Source organism: Vidua chalybeata, chromosome 1 (assembly GCF_026979565.1).
Source record: "Vidua chalybeata isolate OUT-0048 chromosome 1, bVidCha1 merged haplotype, whole genome shotgun sequence".
NCBI classification, from domain to species: domain Eukaryota; kingdom Metazoa; phylum Chordata; class Aves; order Passeriformes; family Viduidae; genus Vidua; species Vidua chalybeata.
In genome coordinates, this window is record NC_071530.1 from 68187765 (window position 1) to 68201723 (window position 13959).

The 13959-nt window shown below is 37.0% G+C and overlaps 1 protein-coding gene across 22 annotated transcripts in view; it reads right to left on the reverse strand.

The window, feature by feature from the left end:
* The window catches only part of FARS2 (phenylalanyl-tRNA synthetase 2, mitochondrial), a 231587-nt gene that overhangs the window by 181257 nt on the left and 36371 nt on the right, over positions 1-13959 (reverse strand). The window contains exon 1 of one of the 22 annotated variants that reach the window (XM_053964648.1): positions 1699-1717. The exons of the other annotated variants lie outside the window; for them this stretch is intronic. The gene's annotated coding sequence lies outside the window, so the exon portion shown is untranslated. Of the gene's footprint in view, positions 1-1698; positions 1718-13959 lie in introns of those variants that run through there. 22 annotated transcript variants of the gene reach the window in all.

A 13959-nucleotide genomic window follows, 5' to 3' on the forward strand; every position in this document is an offset into this window, starting at 1 on the left:
GCTCCTAATTTTTTCATGTACTTGGAGTTCATCTAGTTAATAATCTGTCAGTAAGTTCCAGAAACACACAGAATAACTTTTTATTATTGTTATTTTGTTATTTTTCTTGACTGAAGCAAAAATATGTCATAAGCTGGCTGGCTGTCTGCTCTGTAATGGTGATACATTAATCACGATGCCACCTTCGGCAACATTCGGAGGCTTGCAAGATTGAGAGAGAAAACTAAAATACCCTTTCTGGGATAAGGCATGATCCTGCTTTCTCTCAGTGCTACATTTAAGACCGTCTTAAATATGAAAGGTATTAACAACCATTAACAACCTTTAATAACCTTTTCCACTAATGCAGAAGATGCTGATTGTCTGAACAAAGGCCAGCATCTCATGGCCTGTCTTACACACATGAGCACCTGGAGGCAAGCACAGAAAATTTGGTCCACATTGCTGAGGCACATCTTCAACTACCTGCACCACTCCCTCAGGACTGCAAGATGGGCCAAGATAACCACAGCGAGCAGCAAGTCTGTGGACAAGGGAATGTACCTCTGGGCAAGCACCCATTTCAAAATGTCATGCATCATCCCTTGAGTCCACTCACCATCCAGCTGCAGGCTGGATGCAATGCAAATGATGACAAAATGCTATCTCACTGCAACAAGTTTCAGTGCCCCATGCAGGCTTCCAAAGGCTGCTGCAGGCTCTGGTTTCCCTGCTAAACAGTGTCACTCCAGGATTGTTCAGGTTTATCTGTAAGTCTCCCACTTACTGAAAGCATAATGCTTCCAGATACATGATTCAAGGCAAGTAAAATGTGTTTCAGTAGCCAAAAGACTTGTGAACTCTAGTTGTACTGCCACACTGTATGAGACTATTTCAAAGACTCATATAATCAGATTTCAAGACAAGTTATAGCGAATTTGTTTTAAGCAATTCAGTAGAGTATCCACCCACTGGAATTTGTGATCAGCAAGCTAATCAGGTACATGAAATTATTGAATTATTGAGATAGTATATAATTTTTCAAAAGAAATGTATACAACCTAAATGACATTAGGAGTTAAAGACCAAAAGCAAACAAATTCAGACTTCTGGGTAGGTGGAAAGGCACCAAACTCTCTAACATGCAAAATTCAGAAGTATAAGGTGAAAAGCCTGATTACACTATTTTCATTTGGACTTAAAAAACAAACTAATAAAAACAAAATAAGCAAATTCTGGGGAAAGAAACTATGGTTTAAAAAAACAATTATATATATGCATGACAGAAGACTAAACTAAGGAACATCATCAGAAAAAAATCTGGTTTTCTTTCATTTACACCCTAATTTTTTTTTTCCACAAACTAAAACAGAGTTTGTTATTTACTGAAGAAATGTCAATAAAGCCCTTTAGTGGTAACTTTCAATAGTGCATGATGATTAAGGCACACAGAACTATTAAAAATTAAACAGCTGTGAACCAATCTCCTGCCAGCATTCCTGTGTTCTGCCTTACCTCCACAATGAGACAAAACAGCTAACAGTCAATTCCATATTTTAAGGGAAAATCCTCATTACCCAAACATATTTTGAATATATTACATTACAAATTATATACTGTGAAAAAGCAATGCAGAAATTATTCTTCAGTATTGTCAAATGTGTCTACTGCCTTTAAATGTATCCATTTTTCAAGGAATGCAATCTGAAAAAACACTACCTTTGGCTGCTGAGGGAATGTTCTTTTTTCCAGTGTCTTGAAAATGTTGCCAAACAGCTTCCTGCATTTGTAAATAACTGTCAGGTGAAAGGGACAGAGACACTTAAATACCTATAAAATCATCACTGCAAGATTATCACTATTTCTTCTGCCTTCTTTTTTCCTTCAGTATGTGCAACTCATTATCTATCTGTATTTTTTACAGATGCATACACCACCAAGAATTTTACTCCTATAGAGTTTCATATGAGTAAATATAAATTTGTTTTGAAATTAAATATTAGCAGTTTTTACATGTAGTGGGGTACTTAGTTCTCACCAATTAGCTACACCATTCGGGCATAATAAGACTTTAGAGACCTCACCCTGCCTTAACAGGATGAGGGAGTAATACCTTTTCTAAAAAAAGAAGGGGACACATGTAGACTTGGTAACAGTGCAAAAGACAGCATGGGAAACCAAATTATTTAGATGGAACATACCAGAGGAGGCAGCTAACATGAATCACTAAGTTCATGATGAGACCACAAATGAGGAAAGTCTTCAGCTTTACCTGCTGTATCCCCATAGTACTGATTCTAATTCCATTCTTCTGGAGAACTGGGGAAATCTATGACTTAGCACAGATCTCCAGATGCTCTCCTTAGTAATACCCTAGCCAACATGGTACAGTTAGAATAATTCAAGCATTATTATAAAACAGCAAGCATAATTAGTATTTTAGACCAGGTGTAATTTCATGGTTGTAATAGGCATGTAATCAACATTTAAATCAAACAAGCCTTTCTTAGGATGTTTCAACCCTAAGTAGCAGCAGGAATATTATAAGTTTTGTGTCATATCATTTTTCTGTCACATCAAGCTTTAAAGGATCAGTTTCACAAATTTGCTATCATCTTATGCCAAAATATCACCAGAGATCCACACCTCAGACCTAGCCTTGATATGAACTTGGTTTCAATTCAAACTCTAACTCAGCTGTGGTATCATTCCTTGGTCTGTCTCTGTTACAGAAATAATGAAAGTGTGAACAGACAGAGCCTTTATCAGGACTATGTATATTTCAACAGCCAATCAAAAAAAGAGAGAGACAAATATCTCTACAGATTTCCCTTCAGAATCAGTAAGTCTCACAGACTTCAGGATGGATAAAGAGCAGAAGATGTGGATGTCAGTGGTGGAGACTCCACTGCAGTACAGCACCTCCCAGTTGGAAAATGCATGGTCACATGTGTACAAATAAGTCATCTCCAGTTTGAACTGCACCATGTTCATTTATCTGTCATGGGCTCTGACAAAGCATTTAAGAAAAAGATTAGAAGGCTCCTAAGGAAGGAACTACATTTCCCTGCCTGGGGCATACCACTTGTCTGAGGTTGGTAGGAACAGGCCTGAAATATTAATGAGTAAGCCATTTGTCAAGAAAATTATGCAAGAAAACTTGGCAGCCATACAAATGGGTTTGCAAGAAGATACCAAGCTAGGGCAGCGCACACTAAGCACTTGAAAGAGAAAACAGGAAGGAAAAAAACTTTGTAATCACTTTAACCTATCCACATCCATAAGCTTTGGAAAAAAACAGTAAATTAATGAGTAGGTAAAACATCACACTCAGTAATAACAGGTACTAACTTCTAAAAGGGAGAATGAGCTGCTCTAGGTCTAGAATTGATGTTTTCAGGCATTGATTCCTTCAAGACATTTCTCCTAGTGACATTCTTTGCAAATAAACTTGCTTACTAGGTAGCATGTGTGCTAAAAGGTGTTGTCATGACAGAAGCCACTTAATTATTGAAAATTCACATAAGTAAATGGGAAAAAAAAAAAAACAATTCCCACAAGGGAAAGACACAGAAAACTGAAAAAGCACACTCATCTTGAGGTTTCCTCACAAATCATAGTGAGGAAAAGCAAAGACAAAATTGTAACCACTCTGTCAAATCAGATGTTAAAATCTACACTCTCTCAACAGACTGAAGACCTAAATCACTTCCAGGAGTCTCCAAGTATCATTTCTCCTTAAGAGGAACTTGCAAAAGAAAAATATTTAAAGTGCTCCAGTCAGACTCCATGTTTTATATTTATTTTTAATTTTTATCCAATGATAACATAAGTATGTTTTAGAGACAGGTACACTATAATTGTATATAGCACTCTTTATATAATAAATTTGAAGGCTTAGTTTTTAAGTAGACAGTGCTAGTTTCTACTGTAAGCAAACCTGAGAAGCATCCAAAGCATCACAGTATATTAAAAACTAATCTAAAATTTGCATTAAATAAGATGACTGTCAAATAAAGCAAATTAATAATTTATTTTGGTTTACCAAAACATAGCCATAACCAACATTGCCAAATGTTAAACATGTCCAACACTGTGATCCATAGGTTTAATCGCTATTGACACCAATTGGACTCACTGACATAGCAGTGTGATGCAGCAGCATTTAGAGTTCCATTAAGGAACACTCCGCTTTTCCAAAGCATATCTCTACATAGGATCTCAAAGTGCTTTTCAGCCATTAACCAGTTAAGCTGTACACTATGCCCATGGGAAAAGTATTGCATTATTTATACCCATTAGTGCAGCAGCTCCCAAGTCAAAAGCACTGTCTTTCAACATCCTGGCTTTCACATTTTTTTTCCCAAATTGTTTTGACTATATTGCCATTTTTCTCTGTGTTCAGAATTTTCTGTTGTTTGCAGTATCATTTTATCAACAGCTTAACAAGTATAACTGCTACTGTGAACAGAATCAAAATGTTTTGAGAGGAGCTTACCAGAACTGCCCATTAGGAACCATTCTGAACAGCTCAGAAATAGTGAGATATTCCCATTGAAACTATCTTCTCCTTGAATGTGCAGATTTTTAAGGCTCAAACCTACATTCCTTGAGCAAGAATTACAGAGTCATTGCTCTGCTTGTATTGTGGCTCAAACTTCAGTGTTATTGTAATTACAATTATGTACTTAGTTTGATCAGGAGAGATCACCTGTAGAGGTAGAAGACATTCAGGGAAGATGATATAGGGAAGGTATATAAATGAAGCTTTATTGAGGCAAACAGGGAAATGCAAAACTGCGTGGACTGACCAATGCTGCTGTGCCTGTTCCATGGCAGGGTTGGCCTAAAACACAGCATGGCATTCACAAATTGCCATCTTCTAAACAGGATTTCACCTTTGGTCGCTATGTTTACCAAAACCAAGGACAGCATTTACTTCAGTGAAGAAATTATATCACAGAAGCGCAGAATTACTAAGGTTGGCAGCCTGTTCCAGTGCTCTGCCACCTGAAATGTAAAGAAGCCCTTCCTCATGTTGAGATGGAACTTCTTGTGTTTTATTTTATGGCCACTGCTCCTCATCCTGTCACTGGGCAACACTGAAAAGAGTCTGGTGCCATCCTCTTTTTGATATTTACATGCATTAAAGAGCTACCCTCTCAGTCTTCTCTTCTCTGGACTATACAGGCCCAGCTCCCACCATCTGTCCTCATGAGATGCTCCAGGCCCCAAATCATCTTTGTGGAACTCCACTGGAATCTCTCCAGGAGCTCCTTGTCTTTCCTGTACTGAGGAGCCCAGAAATGTACACAGCACTCCAAGTGTAGCCTCACCAGGGCTGAGCAGAGGGGCAGAATCACTTCCCTCGACCTGCTGGCCACATTCTTCCCAATGCACCCCAGGATGCCATTGGCTCTCCTAGGATGGAGGAGGGCACCAGTGAGGGCACTGTTGGCTCATGGTCAACTTGTCATCTACCAAACTGTTTGTTGGTGACCTCTTCTGGGGAAGTTTCACACTGTACCTAACCCCACTGCTGCTTTTGCCTCAGATTTTGCAGAGCAAATCATGTCAGCCTCCCAGTCCAGCCAAGGAAAAGAATATTATATAGGGGGCTGTCTCTCCTGTATCACATGTGAGAACTAACAAATTCATCTGAGATTCAAACACAACACATTACAAGATCCAAGGCAAGCAATTAAGAGTCTTTTAGTCATATTTACCAGTGAAAACCTAGCCAAAAGCTACAGCACACAATCAGCCTTATGATTTGGCTTTGAAGGGGCCAAAACACTTGGTGCCAGCCTGACACAGCAGCCAGAATTTGCTGAACCAGCTCAGCAGAGCTCACACAAGGCCCACAACAACTTTACTCTAAAGGAAAAAGAAAGCAAATCTCACCAATGTCATAAATCAGCCAGAGGACATCTACTACACCATACATTGTTCTCACTACAGTAGCCCTTGAATCCAGAAAACTAAAGACAAAATATGAAGATACAGCACATGGAAGGGGAATTGTCATGCCTGGTGCTGCCAGCATAGGCAATCGGAAAGAAATGTGAGGTCAGTAGTGACAGATACCACATATAAGTGCTAAATAATCCTACATTATAATCTTTACAATGACCAGTAGGCCGAGAAAAAGCAAATCCACAGTGTAAAAAGCACTATAATATGCTTAGAAACCAAATCATTACTGAACAGAGATGTAGGTCTCAATGTGCAATAAGGCAGGAAAGAATGACTTGCTGAGACCAGAATCAACTACATGGGACGTGAGAAGGCCACTATGAATTAGCTTTATGGTAAAAAAGGTATGGCCACAACCCCTCTCCCCCACATACATAAAAAACCAAAAGACTACTACTACAATAAGCTGCAGGTAAGGAAAATCAGGTTTTATTTAGCAAAGAAAAACATAACCAGCATCTACGCAACACCTAACTCAGCCACAGATTTATGATATGTGCCAGTATTTTTTCACTACAAAACTTCCATATTACCTTCCTGGAATTCCAGGGACCACTGGCAGAGCTAATAAATAAAAATGATGGTTCAGAATTGTTTTCTTCTCAGTACCTGCTAGCTCAAAGGTACAATTTCCCAAGTATAAGCTATCATGTAAGCAACATAGGGATTGACTCTGTTTTTATTTTGGCGGTATTTTTCTCTGTAGTTATTATCTTATTTGGCCTTAAAAAAATATTAACTTTATTTTCATGCTACTACTCTAGGTATACTCAAAGAATCAAAAGATTTACAGGAAATTTGTCCAGCTTACAATATGATATAACAAAATCTGGCCTAGCATGGCACATCATCTCATTTTCTATGCAGCATTAAAATATGAATATTGGATGCTACTTTTGAGGCTGAGTAGACAAAAACATATTCATCACATCTGATGAACCTGATTCATCTACAAATCTACCGAATACCCAAATGTGAACTTCCAATTTATTCAAAAACATGTAAGCAAAATTGCAATGATTTCTAAGCATAATTGCACAAACATCTAACTTCAGTACCTCTAAATTAAATTTGCATGTGGCACTTCCATATTCGTAAATTACAACTAAACATTTCCGGTTGTTTACATGTTTCTATCCCATCAGCCAAGGATGAAAAGTCTCAGGATGAAGGGTTTTTTAATTCTGAAAGTAAAAGCTGCTATCCTGGACCTTTCTGGCATTTATTTTCTGCCATTCCAATGCACTTACTGGCATCTGGGCTAGAAACTCTCCTTTACCACTTCTTCTCTGTCATCTACTGGGACGCAGAGAAATAATTAGATTGACTCAAGCAGTTCTGATTGCTTTCAGTGTGTGGTTCACTTCTTGACACCAGAGAGAGGAGTTGTGATAAATAAGGATCAATAGACTGGATAGGAATGTTTAAATTTTCTTCAAAGCTGAAGAGCAATGCCACAAAAAAATGAACTTTTTGTTTAGGGCAAGTTATTTGGCAAAAAAACTTGAGTGAGTTTACTGTGTAGCAAAGTTTACCAAAGAGTTGTGAAGATTAGAATTTAAACAAAATGAAACTGAAGTCAGTCTTTTCAGTTCTCATTTACTTCTTACTAGAAGCACAACTCAAAGGAAAGGAAAGCAATCAAGGCATGATGTTAACATTTCAACATCCGTTAAAGAAGAATTACATCTAGTGGAGGGGTCTTCAATCACAGACTGCTGCAAAATCTTACATAAAATACACCATTACAATCAGCACCTCTGTTCATAATTACAGGAGAAGATCAAATACTGTGTACAGGCAGACAGGAAAAAAAAAAAAAAAATCACCACCTCTTGCTTCCAGGCTGATGCTATTTAATTAAGATAGAAGTAGAGGAAAGCTAGTTTCCTGCATTATCATTGCTATCATAGACCTGTTGTGGCCATTCAGTCTTCTTTAGCACTACATCAATTTAAGATAAAATAACTATAAAGCACTCAATAAGATTTTTTTCCTTGAAGTCTTCAAGGCAGCTTCTTCTCATAGCAGAGTAGCAAACTAAGGAAGGCTTTTCTAATGTCTCTTTCATACTTTCAAATTGCTTCTCTGCTATTATGATTAATTGGATACCATGCAAAGTGGGCAAATCATAATGTTTCATCAGATAAACAGGAGGTAAATTTCAGCGATCTTTTAACTTCATGTGCTTTTTGTAGCACTGTTTACAAGTTTGCTGTAAATTATAAAATAAATAATAGAACTATATCTTTTGGTGTGCCCAATGATGACATCTAGTCACACTTAAGGCTGAAATTCACCACTTTGCAGAAGGCTGGCACCCAACTCATTGCCAGGTTCAGCCTTATAAAGATAACTACAAAATCATGCACAGTTCTGACACCTGAATCCTGCACTAGATGTATCTCCCACAGTAGGAATATGCAGCCTAAGGCCTGAACTCGAATCTGTTTACTGAGAACTTTAGAACACAGCCTTTCGACATACCAGGTACTCTCAAAAATACCTTGTGTAAATAAAATTACATCTTCATAAGAATGTCCTGCATTCAACAATTCAAATAATTACCATGTTCATCTCCATCCTAAAGGTATCAACACTTTGCTCAATTTAAGTTCCACGTGCATCAAATTTAGTGCAGCCAGTACAACTGTCATGCCAATTTCAATTATTTCACTCAAAAACAACAAGTTTATTATTAGCACTCTGTGGGCAATTACTGTAAATATCAGCAGACTTGGATTTATCTTAATTAGTGTTTGTTTCAATTCCACAGGCAAACAAGAAATCATCTGCAGTAAGGATAGCAATGACTTTATGTCTAGCTGTAGTCATGCTGCTGTGTTTGGCCCTCTCTCTCAGGGAAAAAAAAAAATTACATTGAATTTTGCATATTTTTCAGTATGTCACATAATGCCTTCAGGACATACAATTTACTCCATGACATGCTTGTTCCTATAGATACAAATGACACAAAACACACACCAGTGAAGAAGTGAAATATAAGTTCTGAAACAAAATGCTTTGATATTTGAAAGGATACTTTCATATTTGTCTCTTCTACAGCAACTGTGATCTGCATTGTTATAAGCATCCAATAATTACAGGAGTCCAACAGAACCCTGATTATTAAAGCTACTAAAACAGCCACAGAATATCCTTATCTGGCCATTTAACTATTGGCAAATAGGTAGCTACTAATGTGCAAACAAGCACCTCCAACTTTTTGTGCTATGAGATCATTTAGCAAAACTCAAGTCCTGTTCTGCTTTTACTACTCCTACTTATTCCTTATGCATCATCAGATCATTAAAAAATTCAGCTTTTATTCTATCCCACTGAGAAACAGTGGGGAAAAGACAGCATAGGCCAGAAACCACAAGATTCCTAATTTCCCTTTTATGCTTTCCAGCTTGTATTACCAAAGAAAAGGGAGCATGCTTTCTCATAAGCAGGTGTTTTCTACAGAAAACTACTAGTGAATGAAGCCAAAATTTGATTTTATGACCCAAAAAATCATTAACAGGTCTCTGTCAAACACAAGATGGTTTGCTGAGTGCATTTTTGCAAGGATCTGAACTTGGTCCAGTTTCAGGGAGCGTTTCCATTAGCAACCTACAGAACTCAACAGAGGACATGCTTAAATCTGCAGATCATCAAGAGCCAACACTGCAGGTATACTGGATAACAGGGCTGGAACCCAAAATCATTCTGTCAAACTAGAGAAATGGTCATAAAAATAACAGAACAGTTCGTCAGGGGCAAGCGCAACATTCCGTACTTTGTCAAAACCAGCTGCACACCGACAGCAGAGCAAATAAACTGCTAGACAACACCTTCCTCAGAGGGGAATCAGGGCTTGTAATAGACCATGAGCTCAATAAATGTTCAAAATGGGATTCAAAAAACAGAAAGAGCCATCATATGGTTACATAAACAGGAATATATACCACATAAAATAGGAAGCGTTCCTGTCCTGTTTAGCAGGAAGAATAAGACATGTTTTTGGCATAACCTTTACAAAAAAATACAAAACCATTTGAAGTGTCCAAAGACAGTAGCAGAAATTACGAGTCTCAACAAAAAAATTATGCAGAAAGACTGAATATACTAGGACTATATAGCCAGAGAGGAAACAAATTAAAGACATTTTCACCATCATCATCAGATCTCAAAGAAGTAGAACACTTTGGATTAAGCTTGTCTCCACTGCATCCTGGCTAGGACATGCAGCAATTCACCTACCAAAACCAAAGTTCAAAAAATTTATCTAAGTTATAAGGAGAAGTATTTGTACAAATATAGTGACATGTTGTAAGAGAGGGCTTGTGCAGACACTATTGTAGTTTATTATTTCATGCAGATTTCTAAATAGTTGGGCTAACAAGAAACAGGTATAAAATTCAACCTGCTTTGGGGGCCAGACTAGTCAGTATCTCAAGGTCTTTCCAGTTTTATTGTGGTTTGTTATAATTTCTGTGATCATTATCACATTTTTTTTTTTTTAATGAAGCACATATTAAGGGCTTATTCATTAGAGGTCAAGCCAAGTCTTTCTTTCAGTAGCAGTTTTAATGGTGCACATGGCTTTATGCCAGTTATATTGCTGAAAGCTTAGCAGGTGATGTATTTGCTTATAGGCACTGTCATATTTTATCCATCTCAGCATCTATTTAGTAAGTGCTTTAACATTCTAGAATATGGCAGGTGCTATATAAAACACAGCATTATTTTCCATATTTTATTCTCCTCATTGGCATTCCTACTCTCAGATTAACTGGCAAAAGTACAAACATTCACAGCAATCTTCAAAAAGTAAGTTTGACAGCCACAGTTAGCTCCGTACTATCAGTAAACACAACACAACACAACACTGTTCCTTCCCTATTACAACAAAATTTCCCATTTTTTTGTATAGATGGAAATATGATGGCAGACAAGCTGCAGTGGCCATTTGGACACCAGCTGCTAGTTGTGTGTTGGAACAATGCTACCTGGTTTACGTAAAAAGCATTATGGTGGTATTTCAATTATTCCCTTCATCTTGTTTCATGGCAGAGGATAGGCAGAAAAACCCATATGGATTAGGCTTTTCCATTCATAATTTCACGCTACTCTTGTAAGATTTCTAGGTGGTCTAGGTAAAATTTCCACTGAAATTAGTAGATTATACCAGAAACATCCATGGAAATCACACTGAGCTGACAAGATACTATTTTTATTCCATTCTTCAAACTGCAGTCATACATATTGTGATGTTTTAATTTCCTTTTTCAGTATTCCTTCATACAGAAGTCATCATTTCCATTACTTGGGATCTTGATAAACTTCTAATTTCTTTTCAATCTTGTTTTAGAGAAAAGGGGGACTGAAACTGAATACAATACTCAAGAGTAAATATTTCAACTGATATTACTGAAACATAAAATAACTTTGGGAAGGTCACCTCCTCCTTCTATCGCAATGCTTTTCTTTACTTACATTTCATCTTGGCCCCACTCCTCACTACAGTGAGATTAAACATAAAGCACAACACAAACCTGTATGATGCCTGTGACTTTACTGCTTGAAGGACTTGAAAATAAAATAGTTCTCCTTTTCTTAAAGCAACAAGGTTTTTAATTTGTAATTTGTTATTCCAACACCTCTAAGCAGATTCACATAGAAGTGCAAGGAACATATCTGAATTTATTCACAATGCTTTCAGTTTTGTCCATCACTATAAGATATAAACAGAAATGTCTCCTAACTAATTACAGCTGATGTTCACACCCAAGCAATTCAGAAATGCTTTACTTTCAATACTACTTTATTTCAGGGCAAAATAAAAAAAAAAGAAGGTAATAGAGGTGAACACTGGCAGAAGCAGAGAAAAAAGTTGCTTTCCTTTACCTATCCTATGTTATTAGACAAAGACCTTTTTTAACAAGTGTCACTTGAGTAGCAGCTGTGTTCTATTGAAAAATGCTCAAAATCATGGAAAAGTCATGCAAGATATCAGATACATGGTACAGGCCAATGCATTTAGTATTTTTATGTGTTTCAAATACCTATAAGCCATCTGAAGACAAATTTTAGGAACAACTGAAAAATATAAAAATGTAATTCCTAAGGTGGAATTCTTCTCACTGCACATCACAGAGTACTCCTCCCAGTGAGGAGGACATTTCACGGTGCACTTCTGTATAAACACAGAACCTACTACACTAGGTAATACAGCATCTTACCAATAACAGTAGAGACAGTCAAAGCAAGACAAAAAATAGGATAATAGGCCCTCTTATAAAGCAGCTTGGAATCAACTCTCCTTTTTTTTCAGTAAAGAAACCAAGTACAGAAAAACGTGTCAACCATCAAGCATGAAAAATCCCACATGACTATTTAACGCATTTTGTAGGACAGAGAGCTCCATGACAAACTTAATAATAAAATACGTATGTTAGCACACAAAACCTTTCATTGAATGAAGACAAGTGAGTGGAAACTAACAATTCAATCAACAGCGTCAAAAGCATTTCTAAAATGCTCTCCAATATGGTTTTGTCTCTTCTGCTGGCAGACTTGCCACTGATCTTTCCATCAGAAACACAAATAGAACATGAAGGGTATCCACCGCAAACATACCCAGAAGAGAAAACAATCCCTTTCTCTCCTCCACTCTATCAGTTCTGTGAAGTAGATTAGTCCTTTTTTAAATTGCATATACTAGCGATAGAAAAGCAGTCACTTGGCAAGCAGATTACTTCTTGACTGCTGAAGCAAATGCCTCAGGAATGTTTTGGGTTTTTTTTTTTTAATTTATAACCACAAAAGCTAAGGCTTTCCTCTTCCAGAATTATTCTAACTTTGGGAGCAGAACAAGCAACATACCAAAGCAACATAACATTATAATCATGTTTACAATGCTTTAAATCATGAATCTGTTTTTAAAATCCCATATTTTTCATATGGGAAAAGTTATCAGCTTTCATCCACTGCAGAGCACATGTTTTTTATTTCCTGTAAAGTTTCCTATAAACTGCAAAGTTTCAAGGCACTAAATCTTAGGTGCACTTTGTTTAGATACTGAATTTTACTACAAGTAATTCTTACAGACTTTTTGTATGTGTATTAAAATACCTTCCTTTTTTGACTATACACAGCAACGAAATAACTAAAGAGTAGATTTACAGATGCAGAAAATGAAAACTACCTACAATAAAAATGCAAAACCCTCTGAACTGTTGGTAAATAAACTTTTCTGTAGAACATTTTTGGTGTACCATATATCAAACTTAATGTTGAGTGCATAGCACAAAGTTTTACTGATAAGAACTTAAGATTACTACTTATGACTCACAAGCAACAACGGTTGCCATACAAAATGCTGTATAGAAGTGATGGTAAAACTTTCAGACTTTATGACATAAATCATCATCATTCTGCTGACTAAAATCTTATTTACATATGTCATGGTGGGGGCACTTGTTCACAGGTCACACAGGGTGTCATATCTCCCTGAATTTCCATTTGATAATCAACCATTCCCTTTTTCCCCCACCAAGTCTGTCTTGGCATCGTCTTAGACTCTGCTTGTTTTTCACTCTTTCTATTACAATCTAACTGTCTCAGCTCTGCTCAGCATGTCAATGCACAAAGCTTCCAGGGGCTACCAACACAGGGTGAAAATGAAGCTAAAAGAAAAATGGAGCTCTGAGCAATTCAATTTCTAAACCTTCTGAAACCCCAAAGAAGGTAAAACTCGCCCTAAAATCTTGGTGTATCAATCTTTTGACCATATTTTAATTATTACAGTTTCAATTAGATTAATGTTTGATTCTACTGAAATACAAGCTCAAGACAAACCTGAAGCTGGTCAAGTGCTGTCTGATGCACCACACTTCTTCATGCCCTTTTCTGGAACTATAGGCATGTGCACAACCCAGGAAAAAGTTAAGAATTCACATCCTTATATTCCACAGTGCACAACAACTTAAACCATATGTTTTGTCTGCAAAGGAAGAG